The sequence below is a fragment of the Equus caballus genome, chromosome X (assembly GCF_041296265.1).
Source record: "Equus caballus isolate H_3958 breed thoroughbred chromosome X, TB-T2T, whole genome shotgun sequence".
NCBI lineage: Eukaryota > Metazoa > Chordata > Mammalia > Perissodactyla > Equidae > Equus > Equus caballus.
Window position 1 is genome coordinate 87,628,073 of NC_091715.1, and position 20,719 is coordinate 87,648,791.

The following is a 20,719-nucleotide window of genomic DNA, read 5'->3' on the forward strand; positions in this document are numbered from 1 at the left end:
GAAAGAGGGCATCTTTAGAAGGTGACTGATATATATTTGTAAGGGATCATTCTGGCTGCTCTATGGTAAAGAGACTAGCAGGGCAAGGAGGATGCGGGGAGAAACTTTAGAGGCTACTGAAATACAATCCAAGTGAGCTAAGGGTGGCTTGGACCAGGGAGTATTTGGAGGTAGTGAGAATGGTCAGATTATTACAAACAGAGCTTATTAATTGAATGTGGTGTATGAGAAAAAAAAAATCAATGATGAGCCCAAGGGTTTTGACCTGAGCAACTGGAAGAATAGAGTTGCCTTTTACTGAGATGTGTCACATTTACATGGGAAAATGTTTTGAAGTGTATATATATATATATATATAATATTATAGTAGTTATATCTGAACGTGGGATTAGAGATGATTTTTTTTGTGTGTGTGTATCTATACTTTAAATTTTTATTCAACAAATGTATTGGTTTTCCATTGCAACCCATACCAAATTACCACAAACTTACTGGCTTAAAATGATAAAAAGTTATTACCTTATAGCTCTATACATAAGAAGTCTAACATGCGTCTCATTGAGCTAAAATCAAGGTGTCAGCAAGGCTACATTCCTTCCTGGAGGGTCTAGGAGAGAATTAATTTCCAGCTTCTAAAGGTCACCTACATTCCTTGGCTTGTGGCCCCCTTTCCCCATCTTTAAAACCAGCAATGCCAAATATCTCTGACTCTTACATTGTCACACATCTCTTTTTAGCCACAGATGGGGAAGGTTCTCCCCTTTTAAAGACTCATGTGATTAGGTGGGGCCCACCTGAATAGTCGAGGATAATCTCCCACCTTAACGTCTTTAACCTTAATCACATCTGTAAGTCACTTTTGCCATGTAGATAGCATATTCACAAGTTCCAGGAATTAGGACATAGACATATTTGGGGGACCATTATTCTATCTACCACAACAAATGGCCATTTATGGAAGAAATATGTGTATGGGGTGATATTTAAAAATTATTATTATGCCCATAAATCATCAATAATCACTGTTAAATTTTTAGTCAACTTCCTTCTAAACTCTGGGCATGCATACTATCCATTCTTTTTCCAATTAATATTATAATGTATACACATTTATTCATTCAACATTTATTTGACAGTCAGGCTCTGTTTTTGACACTGGAAATATAAACCATAGCTTATTTTATTTATGTAACATTATAAGCATTTACACATGACTTTCAAAGTATCATATGTATGTACCAAAATTTATTTAACATTGCACTAATATTGGACTTTAGAGTTACCTCATTACAATTCACACATAAATTTACATACATTTTTGCATATTTTCTGATTATCTATCCAAAACATTCTCCTAAAATAAGATCAATCACAACAAAGCATATAAGCATTTAAAAATATAATTTTAATATTACAAGGGATTTTGGGGGGTATTTATGTATCAGTAAATGTCATCATTGAAATACAGAGTACTGGGTATTTTATCTGTATATGTTGATACAAATACGATATGCATCATTCTGAAACTTTTCTTTTTCACTTGGCAATATATCTTAGAGACCTTTCTATCTCTGTGCACATAAATGTAAATTATTCTTAAATGTACAGAATTTAATAGAATAGATATACCACATTTAATTTAGTGATTGTTATAGTGATGAATATTTGTTTTTTCTATTTGTTTGCTATTATAGGCTTTTCTTTTAAATTGATCAATTGCTTCCCAAAAAGTTGTGCCAATTTAAATTCCCATCATAGAAGGTCGGCTGCATGGGCAGCAATGTCAGCAGTGGTGGGAAATGGCAGAGTACTTGACCTCCATCTTTGGCACCAAGAAAGCCAAAATCAACTGTTCATTTTATTTGAAAATTGGAGCATGTCGTCATGGAGACAGATGTTCTCACTTGCACAATAAACTGACCTTTAGCCAGATCATTGCCCTCTTGAACATTTACCATAACCTTCAAAACTCTTCCCAGTCTGCTCTTTGCACTGTATGGTGTGCTATGTTGAAATGCAGGAACACTATGATGAATTTTTTGAAGAGGTTTTTATAGAAATGGAGAAGTATCGTTAAGTTGAGGAGATGAACGTCTGTGATAACCTTGGAGATCACCTAGTTGGAGACGTGTATGTCAAGTTTCGCCATGAAGAAGATGCAGAAAATGTTGTAATTGACTTAAATAGCTGTTGGTTTAATGGACAGCGATCCATGCTGAGCTCTCCCCTGTGACCGACTTCAGAGATGCCTGCTGCTCACAGTATGAAATTGGAGTGTGTACACAAGGAGGCTTCTGCAACTTCCTGCATTTGAAGCCCATTTATTTTCTTTTTCTTTTTCTTTGAGGAAGATTAGCCCTTAGCTAACTGCTGCCAATCCTCCTCTTTTTGCTGAGGAAGACTGGCCCTGAGCTAACATCCGTGCCCATCTTCCTCTACTTTATATGTGGGACGGCTACCACAGCATGGCTTTTGCCAAGCAGTGCCATGTCCGCACCTGGGATCCAAACTGGTGAACCCTGGGCCAACCAAAGCAGAACATGCGCACTTAACTGCTGTGCCACCTGGCCACCCTGAAGCCCATTTCTAGGGAACTGCAGCAAGAGTTATATGGGTGCTATCCCAAGAAGCATAGATCAAGGTCCAGGTCTCCCGAGTGATGGCAATGGTGGGGGACGAGAGTGCAACAGGAGGCAGTGGAGAAATCATGGAAGATCTGGGCAAGTCTGACCCATGCCATTTTTACCATATGTCTGCTAGAAAATGTAGCTGATTGATCAAACCAGTTCATAATTGGAAATTTTTTAAAAACAGCGAAAAACAAACATGGGTTTCTGAAGAAAATTTTTTAGTGATACAATTAAAAAAAACTCCCCATCATAAGTTTATAAGGCTGACCATCTCACATACACATGCACACTGTTTTAATATTAATTTTTTATTATAAACAGTATTGAATGTTTTATTTGATAATGGCTGTTTGTATTTCTTTTCCTACTTATTGTCTATTCATATTTTTGCCACAAAGTAGCATTCATAATATACTAGTAGTGTTGACCTTAAAAAATAGCCAGTTATTTCTCCAGCAAAAATGGGTTTATTTGGGATCAGCAAAGAATTGCAATTCTGGGTCTGCAATCATGGTGAGCCATGTGCAAATCAGCAACAAGGGGAGGAGAAACTCTATTATAGAAGGGAAGAGGAAGTTGGGGGGCCTATTATAAACAAAGTGTCCATTGGAGGGGACTGAGATTCTGAAGTGTAGTGGCTTTTCATTTCACAAGTCATGAGTTGCGACAGTCTCTCATTGGCTGAGCTGTTGCTGGACAAGAAGAGGAAGTCTTTCTTCTTCCTGTTGGCCTCTGCAATGTTGTAGGGCATGAGAGCTCCCCCTTTTGACCTCCCAACTCCATTTTAATAAAGTAAGGTTTCTGTTTATTAATTTTTGTGGGGATTGTGTGGTTCTGGCCCCTAAAATGGGCAGGGTTGGGCCTCTATATTGGAGATCACTAGTGCTAGCAGCTAAGTTGTAATTAGGAAAAGTAGAGACTAACAGAGAGATTAAATTTGTTGTGCATAAGGACTACAAAGTGAACAACTATGAGATTAGAGATAGAATTAAATGGGGAGGTTGCCAGAGATAGGAATGAGCAGGCCAACATGGCTGAGATACAAATCTTATGTATTAAAAATATAATAAATAAGTTTAGAAAAGGGAGTTGGGGCCATATATTGAGAAGAGCTATGACTCTCGACTTGAAGAGTCTTGTTTTTTTGCTTATTTGTAGGAAGAAACTTCTTAGAAACCCCATTAGAGTTATGCTATAGGAAAATTAATCTCCCCACTCCTGAATTAGAATGGAGAAAGGCTGAACTCAGGAAAACAAATTCAGTCCAACCCACACAAAAAAATAAAAACAAACCTGAAGTGGTAGAAGTACAAGACTCGATAACTTAGCAACTGATCTAATGGGAGAGGGGTAGAGAGTGAAAAGAGAGAGTAAAAAATGATTATCAGGGTTGACGTGAGGAGAATGGAGATAAAATCAATAGAAAAAGGTAAGGGAAATGATGCAATCCAGTAAAGCAAAGTAGTTAAGAGCAAAGAGCCTAGTGCTAGATTTTTCAAGCTTAAATCCTGACTCTACTATATACCAGCTATATGACTATGGGCAGTCACTGAAACTTTCTGTGCCTCAGTTTCCTTATTGATAAAACAGGAGTGGAGGTAAAAATAGTATCTACTTCAAAAGGTGGTTGTGAGAATTTAATGCCTTATTTTATGTAAAGCATCTAGAACAATATCTGACATTTTATTATTATTATTTACTGGTTTTAAAAGAAAGAGGATATGCTAAGTTTTGGAAATGTTGAGTTAATTAATAATCTATCTAAGTAGAGAGAAGCAGTGGAAGTTGAAAATGACATCTAAAGCTCAAATGATAATGAGGGCTTGATACACAGATTATGGGGTCAACTTCACAGGGATAACTGAAGCTCTCTGGGAGTAAGTGTAACAAATGTATCAAAAGAAAATTAAAACAAAGAGGGGCAAAGAAGAGCAAGGATGAAATTGGAAGAATGTCTAACTTTAGGAAGTAGGGGACCACGGGAAAGGAGCCAGCTGAAGATACAGAAAACAATCAGCAAGATTGTTAAGAGAACTAACAGGATGGTGAAGACTCAAAAACAAAAGAAAAGTTTGGCGAGAAATCATTGGTCAACAGCATGAATGGCTGCAGAAATTCTGGACAGTTTTTTCTTGATATTATGGAGTTTTTAGAGTTTCTATCCACAGGGAAGAATCTCCTCTGGAGACCTGATTTAACATATTTCAAACTGGGTTCCTCTTTCAATGAATTCCGTTGTCAAGATAGTTTTAGCCCTCCTGAAGGTTAAAGCAACTGGCAGAGGTCTTTTGGGTAGATGCGACCATGACCTATATCTGCTTAGAAAAATGAGAAAGAATTAAAGTCATCTTTATATTATTTGGATTATAAAAAATATGATGTACTTGCGCTGAAAATGGCCCTTCAAGTTTAGAAAGTTTCATTCCTTCTCTTGGTCTTGGGGAATAGATTGCCACTAGAATGTATTTAGAGAATTATAAGATTAGATGACAGATGCAAACATTAAAGTTAAGGGAAAAGGTTAAATTAAAACTTCTGCCAAAAGAATTCAATGAAAAGGTCAGTTGTTACTTCAGGTTTAACTTTTTGAATGTCTCCTTCTGTAGCTGTGCATGAGAACAAGAGTGGGTAAATTCAGGCAAGATACTTAGTATAGGAAATTCTTAGTATAAACAAGTTCATTAAAATTTCAGGGGCCTTTAACACCTCAGTAACAGCCTGCCCGAAGGTTAACATTTATTGTTTTGAACTGCCAAGATCTAGCTTTTATGGGACACATTTATATGCTAAATTGCCTATTATGTTAAGCTGTAACTTCCCATTTAGCAGTATGAGAAATAAGATTTGACTATAAGCATTTGTATTTTATTAGTGCTATGCCAGACTTCCTAATAGCTCAAAATTCCTAAAGGCTGAAATTCATTGCATCTTCTTTAGAAGGTGCTTGCCCAAAATAATTTGTTATAAATGCTACATTTGCATAGACTTGAAGTTTTCAGACTTGGGTCATCAAGAAAAGTGGAAAAAATTACTTCATTTGATTTTACCCTTAAGCAAATCATAAGTGACACATTTAAGCAATTATATTGGGAAAATAAAAGTACAATCTAACTAATGAGTACTCTTTTCTTAATGATTTCAGAGTAAATCAGCAGGAAACTCCAGGGAAATGGATGTTGAGTAATGATGCGGTATTACAAGCGTTCTCACATACAACAAAGAGTTGCCAGGCATTCGTGTCGTGCATCAGAGTGTTCACTTGATTCTATTGACCGTGATATAATATTATAAAAATATTAACACAGGAACGTCAACATGTCAAACTTCAATTTGATGTAGTTAGGAGAAAAAGTATTGGTTAAGTGCACAGATTGAAAAGGAAATTGAAAAATCCTACTCGGAAAAAGATTCTCCACACGGGTTGATAGCAGAGACTGAAAATACGTTCCATTTGGGAAATACCCTGCCATCCACACTTTTCTTACATGTCTTCAGAATCTTTTACACATACATTTGAAATGCATTGGCATCAGAACACAAGGAGAACAGTAGATTTATAAATCAAGTCACAATTTTAACCAATAATTTGCATTTATGCAGCAAGGTATAATTATAAAGGATTTTATTCCCTTTGAAGATCAGTTTTTTGCTGGCATCAAAATCCCTGTATGGCTGGGTTTTTTCTCCTTCATGTTGAAAGCATTAGATATATAAGGGAAACTAAATAAAGTAAAACAAATATTTATTGAGCACTTGGTGAGCATCAGATACTGTGTCAGTTTGTATTGGGCAGATTGGTTGCCACTTTAACATGCATTTTTTCTCTTTTCATTTTGTCACAACTATTTGATTTAGGTGGGATTAACACTATACGTAGTCCAGGCAATGGATGCTGATTTTTTAAAGTTATTTACTTTGCTAATGTTATTTGTTCAATGCGAGTACATGATTGAGAAAGTATAATCAGAGGGAAGTCCAGGACTATTGTTCAATATTTGAAGAAGAGGCTCCTCTCTTCCCCTCTTGATGAGAATAAGAAAGCATGTACATCTGGGAGCTGCTGTAAGCCACCTAGCTAAAATGAGAGTAGCCAGCCTGAAGATAAACACAACATATGAGAAGGGAAGAGCCAAGATAATTATAGAAAAACCTAGCTGCAATTCTCATAGCATCACAAATCTCTGGATCCAACCAATCCTGCAGTCCACCCTATCTCTAACCACATCTATATCATTTACTTTTTAAAGTCATTTTAAATTGAGTTTCCTATTGCTCATAAACAAAAAAACCCTACCTGATATATAGGTGTTCTTTTGTGCCTCAGTCTTTCAGTTGGTATTAATCTAATTGTAACTTTATGTCATTTCATGTTTCTTTGGGCGATATTAATAGAAAGAGAACAAATGTTTTTAAGAAACCCAAATAGAGAGCCAGAATCATCACATAGCAGTTACAGAATACTGGGCAAAATGGAATTAATTTAACTTGAAAATTGTGAAGTGAAAGAATTAGAATATTCTCAAGTTACAAAACCTATTTATTGAGTCATACACTCAGAGAATTGCCAAATGAGAGTCACCCTACAGAATCACTGTACTAGAAACATGCAATGATAGAGACACTGGATAACAGGATTGCAGATATTCAGACATGATATGTGAGTATCCTTGCTCGTTTCCCTTTGTTCCAGTAATGCTTAGTCCTATTTCTATCCTATCACTTAACCCATTTTAGTTGTTTCTTCTCCACTGATACATGAGTTCCTCATGGTAAACTCTTTCTTATTTTTCTATATATTCTAACAGTGAACATAATGTGTTGTGTGTAGTAGACCTGTAGAAATGTTTTTGAATGGTTAAATGAATGAAAGCACTCTAAGAGAGTAATGTGAACATTCAGAGGAGTGAAAACTCCCTACGTGCTAGATTGGACCAAGAAGGAACCTTGTTTCTCATTATAACTTAGCACAGTGCTTACAAAAGAACTGGTCTGAACAACTAATTCTGAGAAAGTTTTATGAATAAATTTTTAAACACTCACTGAGAAGTGCAGGGAATTGAACATCTAAAAACCCTATTTCATTTTTTAAAGGAAAATTCTCTGTTTTATTTTTAAATAAATGTATTTGAATCATAGAGACAAAATTACCTTACAGAGAATTTGAGAAACAAAAACAGATCACTCATAACAAATTACCTATACATAGGCGCTGATATTTTGGAAAACAGAGTGTACTTGTAATTTTATATGCTGGGTTTTTTTCACGTCACTTTGTGCAATAAGCACCATTGCATTTTATAATTTAATCTACACAACTGCATTTTTTTAATGGTTAAAAATAGCCTACACAGTAAATGTGCAAAGCATTTATTTAGTGATTCCATTGTTGTTGTTAAAGACTTAAATTGCTTTCTAGTTTACATTATTATAAGTAGTGCTATGATGAACATCTGCATGCACATTATCTTTTTTATATTTTACATTATTGGTTAAGGTCAATAATACCAAAAGTGGTTATTATTATGTTGAAAGTTTTAAACATTTTAAGATTCTCAATATAGATCGTTCCAAAATGTTTCTAATAATCTGTGATGATGTCAGCAATATATGAATGCATCTGCTTTGTCACATTCCAGTAATGCAAATTAGCAAATTATCATTTTTAAATGTATGCTAATGTGATTGGTAAAAAGTAGAGATACCTCCTTATCATTAATTCTCATTTTTTCTTTCCTTGTAAAGGTAAACATTTTTTCCATATATTTTCTCTTTACTGAATTACCTCTAACTTTTGTAGTAGACTTTGTTGATGGCCTGGGAATGCCTTTTACCAGCTGCTGCCTTTGCTAACAGCTCTTACCTAAAAGCTTAACTGGAAGATTGCCCTTGAAAGATTGGAGCCAGCTCCAGCAGAGGTGCCTGAGTTCTGCCCTCCACCCAGGTCAGCCCTCAGATGATAGCACAGGACTAAAAATGCTCCACTCCCTTGCCTCAAGGTGGGTGGAATGACTCTGAGGTAAAATTTGCATCCCAGATCTCCCCAAGGGATCAGATTGAGACTAGTCTTCATCTACAGCAGCATGTTTGCACAGCCCCTTTTCCTTCCCTATCCTGCTGCCCTCACTCCCTTGCAGGTAGCCCATGCATGCACTTCTTTAAAAAAGAAGAATCTCCCATTTCAGGGTCTGCTTTTAGAGAACCCAACCCAAGACAAAGATACTTTGCATATTTACATGGTGTGGCCTTGTACGTTTTTGGTTTTTTGTTTGTTTCCACTGTCCATTCCAGAATTTGGTAAATATGGAGTTCTGTTTTCATACAATATTTCCATAGGAAACCAGATCAATATGATTCTCTTTACATTCTCAGAGTGAAAACAGAGTCAAATCTCTTTTATTTTAACATTAATTACTTTAAATCCCATTTGCCCAAGACTTGATTAGCTCAGTCTAAAGGGGGTTTTCCTGATTTCAAATTCCGGATGGAAAGAGATCAACAAAGCCTAACAAATACACTGGCTGGGGCAGATTTTTGTTTAAGTCAACTGCCAGAGGCTTTCTTCACTAACAGAAAATATAAGCATGGATCAAAATGCAAAAATGTTTGATATTCAAGGTTAAAAGCTTAAAAATTAAGGACATACACATTGAAAAATGAGAATATTTATTAGTTTTGATTTGATTTGAAACTGAAAACCTGACATTTTTTATTTCACATCATAATGTATAGTATGGAATTTAAATTTGAAGTATTTATCTGAGGACAAAATTTGATTTTATTCTTGTTTTTCAACAGAAACCACTGCTCACAAACATAGATATCTACAACCAGGGATAAAAATCTTTCCACTATAGTTTTTGTATTTAAGGCGACACAATGTCATCATTTATAGTTTTATACTATAGTTCAATAACTTCCATTTGCCCTTAGTTGAAGGGCTTCCATTTCCAAGTTCAATAACTTTCCATTATATTGACACTATCAATATTAACTGATTTGGGTGAACTGAACAATGTTAGATTATTTTCAAAGATATTAAAATCAATGGAACTTTTTGGAATTTTGTATTTGACTCAAATTTGAGAAGTTTTATAAAATTAATTTCATATCTGGAAACTGATCTTGGTGGAGGGAAATGGGCCAAATTATTTCTTGCTAAATTAACTTTCTAAAGATGTGATTCCACTAGAAAGGTGTGAATCAAATTATACATTTGTGGAACTACTTATAAAATCCTTGGATAAGGTCATTCATAGCATCCTTCTATTTTTTTAATATCTATTTACATGTATTTATGTACCTTTTGGCTTTATTAATATTATTTATATCAGTTTTATCTTTCTCATAATCAGTATTGTTAGGAGTTTATCTATTTTGCCTTTCTAAAGCACCAGCATATAGCTTTGTTAATTCAATCTATTATTATTATTATTTTTGTTCGTTTTGTTCATTTATTCCCTTGTATTATTCTCTTTTTTTCAGTTTCCATAGATTTACTCAATTGTCCTATTTCTAACTTCTTGAGTTGGAAAGTTAAATCATTAATTTTCAAATTTTCATCCTTTTTATAATATACAAAATTTAAAGCTATAAGTTCTCCTATATGCTGCATTAGCTGCATTCCCCAGGAGCAATGTGTTTTTGACATTATTTCCACATATTTTTCTAATTTGCATTGTTATTTCCTTTATGATCTATAAGATACATAAAATCTGTGTTTTCTTACTTCCAGATGTATAAAGGAGTCTTTAAAGATCATTTTGTAATTGGTTTCTAATTCCATTATAGTTAGAGAATAAATTTTATACAATCGCAACTCTAGACTCTGATCTTGTTAAAGGCCACTTATTTTAGTAACATATATTTGTTTGAAAGCATTGTGTAGTCTCTAATTCTTGTTATTGGGATTTTGGGAAGGTCCAATATATAGCATTCATTCTTCCCTTCAAAGACAAAGAGAAAACCAGATTGTGATTAAAAATATAACTTTTGTTATTGGTAAAGATGATACGGAGAACATGGCTAATGACTGGGGCAAAGTGAGCTTCCTAATGCTGAACCTCAGAATAAGACTCATCCATTCAGTATCAAGCAGTAATAGAAGACTGCAGTCCTATACTGTGTGGGCAGAGGAGCAGAAAATGTTCACTCAGTTCTTTAGGCAAAGTCAATAATCAGGTGTCAATTGATCTCACTTGGGGAAAAGTGAGGAAAGGGGTAAAGAGAAGCCATGACTATTTAATAAAGACCTTTTACATTAATGGGATTAGCATTAGTGGGTTCAAAGATCCCTATATTTCAATTAAATCAAGCAGAATTATAATATTCAAATCTTTTAAATTCATACTTATTTTTGATCTCCTTGATTTATCAATTTCTGAGAGAAATATGTTAAAATCTTTATAATTGTGGATTTGTCAATTTGTCTTTATAATATTTTAGTTTGCTTCATATTATTTTTTATTCAACTTTTATCAACTGAATATAAGATTAAAATTGAACTCTCTAGGTGAATTATTCCTCTCATCATGTTTCCTAATATGATATTCTATCTCAACTCAATTAAATACAATATTAATATAACTCATCAACTTCCTTTCAGTTAATATTTGTTCAGTATCTCTTCTCCATTTCTTTCTTCCAAATATTTTGTGTCCTTTTGAAGTGTGTAGTTCAATTCTTATAACACAATCTGATCATCTCTTTTAACAGATAAGTTTTGGATTGTAGTTTCTATTTCACTCAAAAGTTGTTTACCCTCCCACATTTATAAATTTTCAACAGGAAGGCTCCTTTCGTTTTTATTATAAATTTCTCATTTTGTTGCACTGTTATCACAGAATATTATTTGCACTGCTTTCCCTTTGTGAATTTATGCATACTTTCTTCTTGACCTAACATATTGTTGATTTTTGTAAATATTTTATGTGCACTATGGAAGAAGACATAACTGTTATTCCTGGGGCAAGATGTTTGATATATATCTATAAAACCTATTTTATTGGCTGTGCCATTTAAGTCTTCTAAATTCTTACTTATTATTGTCAGTTTGGCTTGTACTTCACTTTGAGGGATGCAATAAAATCAGCAATTACTAATGTGTTTCTATTTCTCCTTGTATGTCCTATAATTTCTGCTGTGTGAAGGTGGTTGCTGTATTATTTGGTACGTTGTTATTCATTAATGTATATCTTATTTGTGAATTTTTCCATTTAGCCTCAAAAGTAAGAGTGGCCTGTAATTTTCCTGTCATGTAAATTTCTTAAAGTGTTTTGATATCAACAGGATTTGATAAAACAGGTTGGGTTGAGAAGTGTTTCTGGTCTTTTTGTTCTTAGGACTAGTTTATGATTGGTGTTATTTCTTCTTTAGATAGTTTATAATTCACTGGGCAGACCACTTGAGCTAGGTGTTTTATTTATGGGAATGATTTTAATTACAATTTCAATTACTTTAATACTTAGTGAAATATTCTCATTCTCCATTCCTTCTTGGACTCAATGTGAAAAGTTGTATGATCTAGGAATTTCCCATTTTTAGCTTAATTTTCTAATTGATTGACATGAAGTTGTTCACATTTTATGATCTTTTCAATGTATGTTTATTCTGTAGCAATATAATTTTTTCATTTCTGATATTTATTTGTTTTCTCTTTTTTTTCTCTAACCATCCTCACCAAGACTTTCAATAAGTTTTTTCAAAGATCCAAATTTCAGCAGTTTTTCACTTGTTTTCTGTTTCATAAATGTCTGCTCTTTAATTTTTCTTTCTTTTACTTGCTTTTGGTTTAATTTTGTTATTTTTACAAATCCTTGTGATAGATGCTTAGATAACTGACTTCCACTTTATCCATTTCTAAAATATATATTTAAGGCTTTTAACATCTCTCTATTCAAATATTTAACTCATTCCACAAGATTTTGGAAGTCATATGTCCATCATCATTCAGGTTAAGATATCTTACTATCCATGTTGTGATTGCTTCCTTGATCCATGAGTTCTTTAGAAGTGTACTGCTTATGTTCCAATCATAGGGGAATTTTGTATTTAGCTTCTTGTTATGCATTTATAGCTTAAATATACTGTAAAGACCATACTCTTGTAAGATTTTAGTCCTTTGAAAATTGTTGAAACCTGCCTGATGATCCAGAATATGGTCAATTCTTATAAATGTTGTGTATGACCAGAAAATATATATTTAATAACTGGCACATTTATTCACTGAAAAAGTTTATCTTTTATTATTATATTTGAAATTATATTAACCATATTAAAATATTATTGCTTTATTATGTTATCCTAGTATAATTTTTATAGTATTAGAGAAGTTAAGAAAAAGACTGGGCTTAAATTTCTAACTCTACCATTAACTCAACATAGGGCCAGGGCAAAGCTGATAAAACTCTTTGTGCTTCAGTTTCCATTTCTGTAAAATGAGAAGAACAATAGCAATTAATTCATAGGATTTTGTGAGGATCAAAATAGTTAACACCTGGAAAGAGTTTACAGCAGTGACTGTCACATGATAAGTGGTCTATAACTTTTGGATGTTATAAATGAGCATGGAAAGGAGAGAGAGGAGCTAAGAAGATGATTCAAGGTTGTGATATACGTAGAGTGAAGTATGCAGGTAATACTCCTTGTGATAGATTGGTAAAAGACTTTAAAAATAAGGCTTTTCAAATACTTAATGCAAAAGTTCTATGCAGTGTTGAAATACCATCACAGCATGCACTTTTCATAGATCTAAATGTGAAATGCACAACTATAAAACTTCTAGATGAAAACATAGAAGAAAATCTGCATGACCTTTGCTTCAATAATGAGCATTTATATATATAACACCTAAATCACGATCCATAAAAGAATAAATCAATAAGTTGGACTTTATTAAAATTAAAAACTTCTGCTCTTTGAAAGTCACCATTAAGAGAATGAAAAGACAAGTCACAGACTGGGAGAAACTATTTGTAAAATACATGTCTGATAAAGGATTTGTATCCAAAGTACACAAAAAACTCCTAAAACTTAACTACAAGAAAAAAATAACCCATTTAAAAATGGGGAAATATCTGACAGCTCACAAAAGAATATATAGAGATGGCAAATAAATACATAAAAAGACACTCAACATCATTTGCCACTAAGGAAATGCAAATTAAAGCAAGGAGATACCACTAAACACCTATTAAAATGACTTAAATACCAAATATCTGGAAATACCAATTATTGGCAAGGATTTGGAGCAATAGGGACTCACTCATTTCTAGTAGGAATGCAACATGGTACAGCTACTTTGGAAGAGCGTTTGACAGTTTTTTTACAAAACTAAACATAGTCTTACCATGCAATCTAGTAATGAACTCTTAGATACTTACCCAACTGATTTGAAAACTTACGTCCATATGAAAACGTGCATGTGAATGTTTATAGTGTTTATTCAAGATCACCAAAAACTGAAAGCAACCAAGATATTCTTCAATAGATGAATGGATAAACTATACATCTATACTATGTAATACTATTCAGTGATTAAAAAGAATAAGCTATTAATCCACTCTCCAGCATGGATGAATTGTAAATGCCTATTGCTCAGTAAAAGAATCAAGTATGAGAAGGCCACATAATATATGATCCATTTATATAACATTCTGGAAAATGAAAAACTATAGAGATGGTAAACATATCAATGGTTGTTCAGGATTTGAGACATGGGAGAGGGACTAGGTGAATCATAGGGGATTTTTTTTAAGGTAGTGACACTGTCATATATCTAGTGGTGGATACATTGTCAAATCCGTAGAACTTTACAGCTCAAAGAGTAAACCCTAATGTATGCAAATTTTAAAACATCAACTGAGAGGGCAAGGTATCCTAGGATGAAATGCAGACTGTGACAACAGGACCTAACTGCATTACAAGTGCATGATATAATCTCAGAGAACAGGGTGGGGAAAAAGATGCTGACCTGAGTAACTGTGAAAATGAGTGGAACCTGTGAGACTAAAGACTAAGAAATGGCACATAAGCACTGTACTCTGGTTGGAAAAGTCATTTTCCACATAGATATGAGTTATCAATTCCAAAACCATTAAATATGTATACCAGAATTGAACAAATAAGTGAATTGATTGGTGGATGGTAAGAGCCAGGTTTTTTACTGTGGGAGTGAGTGAGAGGCTACACATAAGCAAAGAGAGAAGGTTTGAATGAGCTTTTAAGTACTGAATTAGAGCTGAAGACGGCAGTACAAACTCATGCTTAGATACAAGCTCAATATCTATACAAACTCAATATAGACATAGTTGAGATATATATAATATAGATACAAGCTCAATATATATAGTTGGATATATGTGTACATTATTTATAGATATGTGTGTATACACAGTTTAGTATATATACATATATTTCCTAGCTTGGTTTGCTGAGAGACCATAGACTCAATGATACCCCAGTAGCAGCAAGCACATCTAGTGCCCAGATGGTGGTTTCTAATTCCATTCTCCAATAAAAAGAACCAGAGATCCTTGAAGAAATGGCCAATTCTAGGCCTGGGGCAAGGAATATACAAGATGGGCCTGTGGCGGATTGGAATTGGTCACCCTAAGATACGTTTCTTTGGCATAAGGATTATTTTGGTCTTGTTACTTCTAAAAAACTGCAGACATGAGAGAAACTCTGAAAAATAGAAGTTACCCTTTGTAAGAGATATTTACATTTGTAAGGGAAATCTCCATCTGTAAAGGTGTCCCCCTTTCTGTACCAGGAAGAAAGGGGGATGACCTTATTGGTAAAAACTCTAATCAATGTAGAAGGCAAGGACTTACATCTGCATCATAACCTTACTCTTATTTACTGTACTTTTCTGGTAATCTCCCATAACTGACTCCCCCCACCCTCAACATCCTCCTTTGTCTGTAGCTGAAGATGGTATTTAAGATGAAAACCTCTGTCATTGTGGTGAGTTGGTCAGTTTTCCTGAGTGTCTCCCATGTATACATGTTATAAAGCTTTGTTTGATTTTCTCCTGTTATTCTGTCTTACCTCAATTTAATTCGTAGCCTGGCAAGATGGACCTAGAATGGGTAGAGGAAATGTCTTCCTCCCAATAAGCCTGTGGTATCTTGTAGTGCCAGAAAGCAAGAAAGTGCTAAAACACATACACACACACACACACACACACACACACACACCACAGTGATGGGGATATGTCAAAGAGACACAGGAACTGACTGAAAGAGTTCTCAATGGCCAAAGTTGGAGCAATTTGAGCAATAAAATATGTAAGGTAGCATATTGTAGAGGAGCAGATTTGCCAACTCAAGATGTGTATCTTTGGCATGAGGATGACTTTTGGGTTGGTTATTTTTTAAAAAAAACATTGCAGACATGGGAGAAGTTCTGAAAACCGAGTAGAAGTTACTCTTTGTAAGAGATATTTACATTTGTAAGGGAAATCTCCATTTGTAAAGATGTCTCCTTCTCTGTACCAGGAAGAGGGGAATGACCTCATCTCTAGAAACTCTTATCAATGAGGAAGGCAAGGACTAAAATCTGCATAATAACCTTATTCTGGTTTACTGTGCCTTTTCTGGTAATCTTCCATATCTGACACCTCCCACCACCAACATCGTCCTTTGTCTTTAGCTGAAGATAGTATTTAAGGTGGTGGTTTTGTCCATTCTGGTGAGTTACTCAGTTTTCCCATGTTTCTCCCATGTATACATGCTATAAAGCTTTGTTTGATTTTCTCCTGCTATTCTGTCTCATGTAAATTTAATTCTTAGAACAGTAAGAAGGACCTAGAGGGTAGAGGAGTTGTCATCCTCTCCTACAATATCTATGTGTCCATACTGATATAAGTAGATTAATAAATGAGGGAGGAAAGACTTATCTCCCATACAGAAAAATTCCAAATAATATATTTAGATGCTATCCCCTCAATGAGGTGGAGCATACCTCCCTCTCACCCTTAAAGTGTGGGCTTGGCTGTCTGACTGCAAAAGGAAGGAGGGACAAGTAACTTTACAGTGGAGAAATATTGCAAAATCTACCTCAGCCAGTCGATCAAGGTTAACATCATCAGTCACAAGTCATTTTGATATTATGTACTTTTAATATGATGTGTTAAGAATGGTACTTTACCTCCTAAAACCCATAACTCCAGTCTAACTATAAGAAAAACAGCAGACACACTCAAATCAAGGGATATTCTACAAAATACTTGATTGGTACTCCTCAAAACTGTCAAGGTTACCAAAAACAAAAAAAGCCTAAGAAACTGTCACAGCCCAGAGGAATCTAAGGAGACATGACAACTAAATGAAGGTGATACACAGGATGAGACCCTGGAACATAAGGACATTAAAGGAAGAAGCTAAAGAAATTTGAATAAAGTATGGAATTTAGTTAATAATAATAATAAAAGTTATTTGCAGTGTTCAAATACCCCACAAGAAACACTTTTCCATAAAACTATTATTAAAACCTGCTATTCTCACAAAGATTGCTTCTTTATTCATATAAAGCAATACAAAATAGGAATAGAAGGAATAGCACTTTAAGAGAGAATTTATAAACTGAAGTATTTCAGCAGAAGTAGAAGGCTGGAGCTAATGGTAACTCTGAGAACCTAGATCTTCTAGGATTTCATACAATTCCTGGAGATGATTTGAGACTTCCACAAGGAAGATAGAGTCAAGTTCATTCTAACTAGGTCTTACCAGGCAATAAGACCTTAGTTAATATTTGGGTTATCATTGGTTAGGGATAAAACATGTATTAGAAAGAAGAATCTTTTATATTTTTCATTATATAGAGAAATTAAAAAGAATACCATGTTTTTTATAAGTAAAAGTACAATATATGTAGTAAGGCATATTACACAATGACTTTGAAAGTCTGAGATGGTTGTTTTTATTAACGATATTGTGGATTTTAAGGAGGTAATTTAAAATGTTATAAGTATTTGGCATCAACAATCACTTACTTTGAGTGAGATTAAGGAGGAAGAGGCCCCAAAATATAACTTTCTCCAAGGCACAATGCAGGAGCATCTACAACAGAGAGCTAGAGCTGCTCCAAATCAGGAAGATCTTTCAGGAAATGGATATCCATCAGGGTCAGGAGTATGACTTCCCAAAGGTAGTATCATCCTGGCTGAGAGTTCTGATATATTACTAGATATATCATATATATATCTGGTATACATTATATATATATATATGTTTCCTTGACCATCCTGTGATATTTGTAGATATGATATTGTAGGGGAGAAAGACATTTCCTCTATCCAAAGTGGGTTCATCTGGCCGGAGAACGAAATAAATTCACATGAGACAGAATAGCAAGAGAAAATTAAACAAATCTTTATGAGGAACCATGGCCCGGGGCCTTTCTTCCCAAAGGAAGAAAGGGCACCGAAGAAGTGGGGTGCACAAAGTGGTTATATACCACCAAACAGGGTGTTTCGCATATGATTGAAATGTCCCTCCCACAATAGTCACAAGATTGCCCTGTCAGCACAGCGCTTGATGGACACAGCAGGAGGCAAGTCTATTGTCTTGAGCTGGGTGGTCACAGGTGAGCCCAGCAATCAGTTCCTAGCCTAAGGAAAGATGCTTAATCCTTAAAGAAATGCCAACGTTGGGAGGGGGAGTGATCATGGGAGATTACCACACAAGTAGAGTAAACAAAATGCAGATTTAAGTCCTTGCCTTGGGCGTTGATTAAGAGTTTCTAGAGAGAAGGTCATGCTTTCTTCTTCCTGGTACAGAGGGGGATATCTTTACAGATGGAGATTTCCTTTACAATGTAAATGTCTCCTAAATGTAAATATAAATGTTCCACTCCTCAGAGCCTCCTTCCCTGTCCCAGTTTATCAAAAGCAATCAGCCTCACATAATCCTCATGCCAAAGAGATATATCTTGGGGTGGTCAATTCCAGTCCCCCACAATATTCATACAGTTGAGAGGGAATCATATGCCTACCAATGGGCAGGATATCTTGCAAAAGAATTTTATATGAACAATGGCTAACATGCACCATAGGTCTTGCGTAAGACCCAAGTACCCATTAGTAATAAAGGTCTCCTTCCAGTTGCACAAATCCCCTTGTACTGCAGTAAAAGAAGTAGATGGGAAGCACATATACTAGAACTCTACCCTCACAACATCCCTTCAAGAGTTCAAACATTTTGAAATTTTATCAGCTGTGGGGACCTGGAATTGGCCACCCCAAGATATGTCTCTTTGGCATCAGGATTATTTGAGGCTGATTGCTTTTGATAAACTGGGACAGGGAAGGAGGCTCTGAGGAATGGAACTTGCCCTTCCTTAGGACACACTTACATTTGTAAGGTAAATCTCTATCTGTAAAAGCTGCCTCCCTCTCTGTACTAGGAAGAAGAAAGGAGATGACCTACTCTCCAAAAACTCTTAATCAATACCAAAGGCAAGGACTTAAAATCTGCATTTTATTGTGCTAGTCTGGTAACCTCCTGTAACTGACTTCCCTCCCCCTCCCAACGCTGGCATCTCCTTAAAGATTAAGCATCTTTCTTTAGGCTGGGAACCGATTGCGGCGCTCATCTGTGACCCCCCCCCCCAGCCCGAGGCAACACACCTGCCACTCTGTGGCACTCACTGAGACAGCAGACCTATCTGCCATTTCCATCAAGCGCTGTGCTGACAGAGCAGCCTCGTGACTATTGTAAAAGGGACTTTTCAATCACATGTGAAACACCCCGTTTGGGGGCTATATAACCACTACGTGGGCCCCACTTCTTCGGTGCCCTTTCTTCCTTCAGGAAGAAAGGCCCTGGGCCATGGTTCCTCATAAAGCTTTGTTTAATTTTCTCTTGCTATTCTGTCTCATGTGAATTTAATTCGTTCTCCGGCCAGACGAACCCCCATTTGGGAAGAGGAAATGTCCTCCTCCCCTACAGTTTTGGCGTAGTCGGCAGGATGAAATTTCACTGGCTGGACACTGCTTGCTCCTGGACTGCTGTGGCCGAGAGATCCTGGACCCCTGACGAGAGCCGGCAAGAGGTAAGAGTTCTTACCACGTCAGTCTCCCGGATCTCTGCCAGCGGAGTCCAATGGAAGCAAGAGTGGTGAGTTTTTTGCTCTTCTAAATTTAGATTAGCAGGAGAAAATGCTGGTGAGGCTAGCTTCTTGGATTCAGTGACTCTAGGATTTGAGTACTCACTGGTTGTAGATCCTTTTCCTCCCAGAGATAGACTTTTCCTTGTCTCTGTCTTTTTGTTTGTCATAAGACACAGGCATCTCTATAAGCCTGTTGTCTGGGCTTTTTGTCTTGTTCTACGTCTTGAGAGCTTGGTTTTGTGACCTTTCTGGTCTGCGCCATTGGAGGATGCATGTACCAGCACGCATCTTGGCAGCCAGTCGAGTAGACTGGGTTCCGGGACACTCTTTGTCCGGCTGTGTAAGCTCTCGGGGGAAGTTTGTCATAAGAGGTCCCAATTGCATAAGGGGCCTTTGTCGTCTCAACCTTTGTTGCTTGCCTTTACTTTCTTAGGCTATTTTTGGGAGTGAATTTTCTGGATCTCTTTTGGGGACACCTCTTTGTCCTTGGCTAAGCTTTGGTTGAGTCGCTGTTAAGATCCTACTCGTCAAATCGGCCAGACGATGGATCATTTAAATTCGGAAAACTTCTAAATTGGGGAAAAAAATTGTGAGAGCTCTCATCATAGTTTTTATTGGTATCTATGAAAAAAAGCCAAATTAAAAAGGAAACACAGAAAATGGTAACTAGGTTTAAACCCTGACTCAGGTTATAATTGAATTGGTGAAATATAAAGGTCTAAGTGTTGATAAGATTATAAAGGTTGGAATGCTTGAGCTGATTTTCTTTTTATGAAGAGGTTAGATCAACTTTGCCTGAGTATGTTTTAAAACGTCTTTCTGGGAATGCTTCCTTATGCAATAAGACTAAGACTTGTTAAGTCCTGGCCATGGGCCCTGTCGCCATGCTGTGCTTCTTCACTGCCCATAGGCCCTGTCCCCACACTGTTCTCTGAATAGAGGAGCGCTACTTCCAGGCCTTAAGTCCAGGAAGTCTTTCT

At 35.7% G+C, this 20,719-nt stretch overlaps 1 long non-coding RNA gene and 1 pseudogene across 2 annotated transcripts in view; one reads left to right on the forward strand and one right to left on the reverse strand.

Moving 5' to 3' along the window:
* The window catches only part of LOC111771643 (uncharacterized), a 642,377-nt gene that overhangs the window by 43,970 nt on the left and 577,688 nt on the right, over positions 1 to 20,719 (reverse strand). The window lies entirely within an intron of this gene.
* Positions 1,800 to 2,730, forward strand: LOC100071900 (splicing factor U2AF 35 kDa subunit-like; annotated as a pseudogene).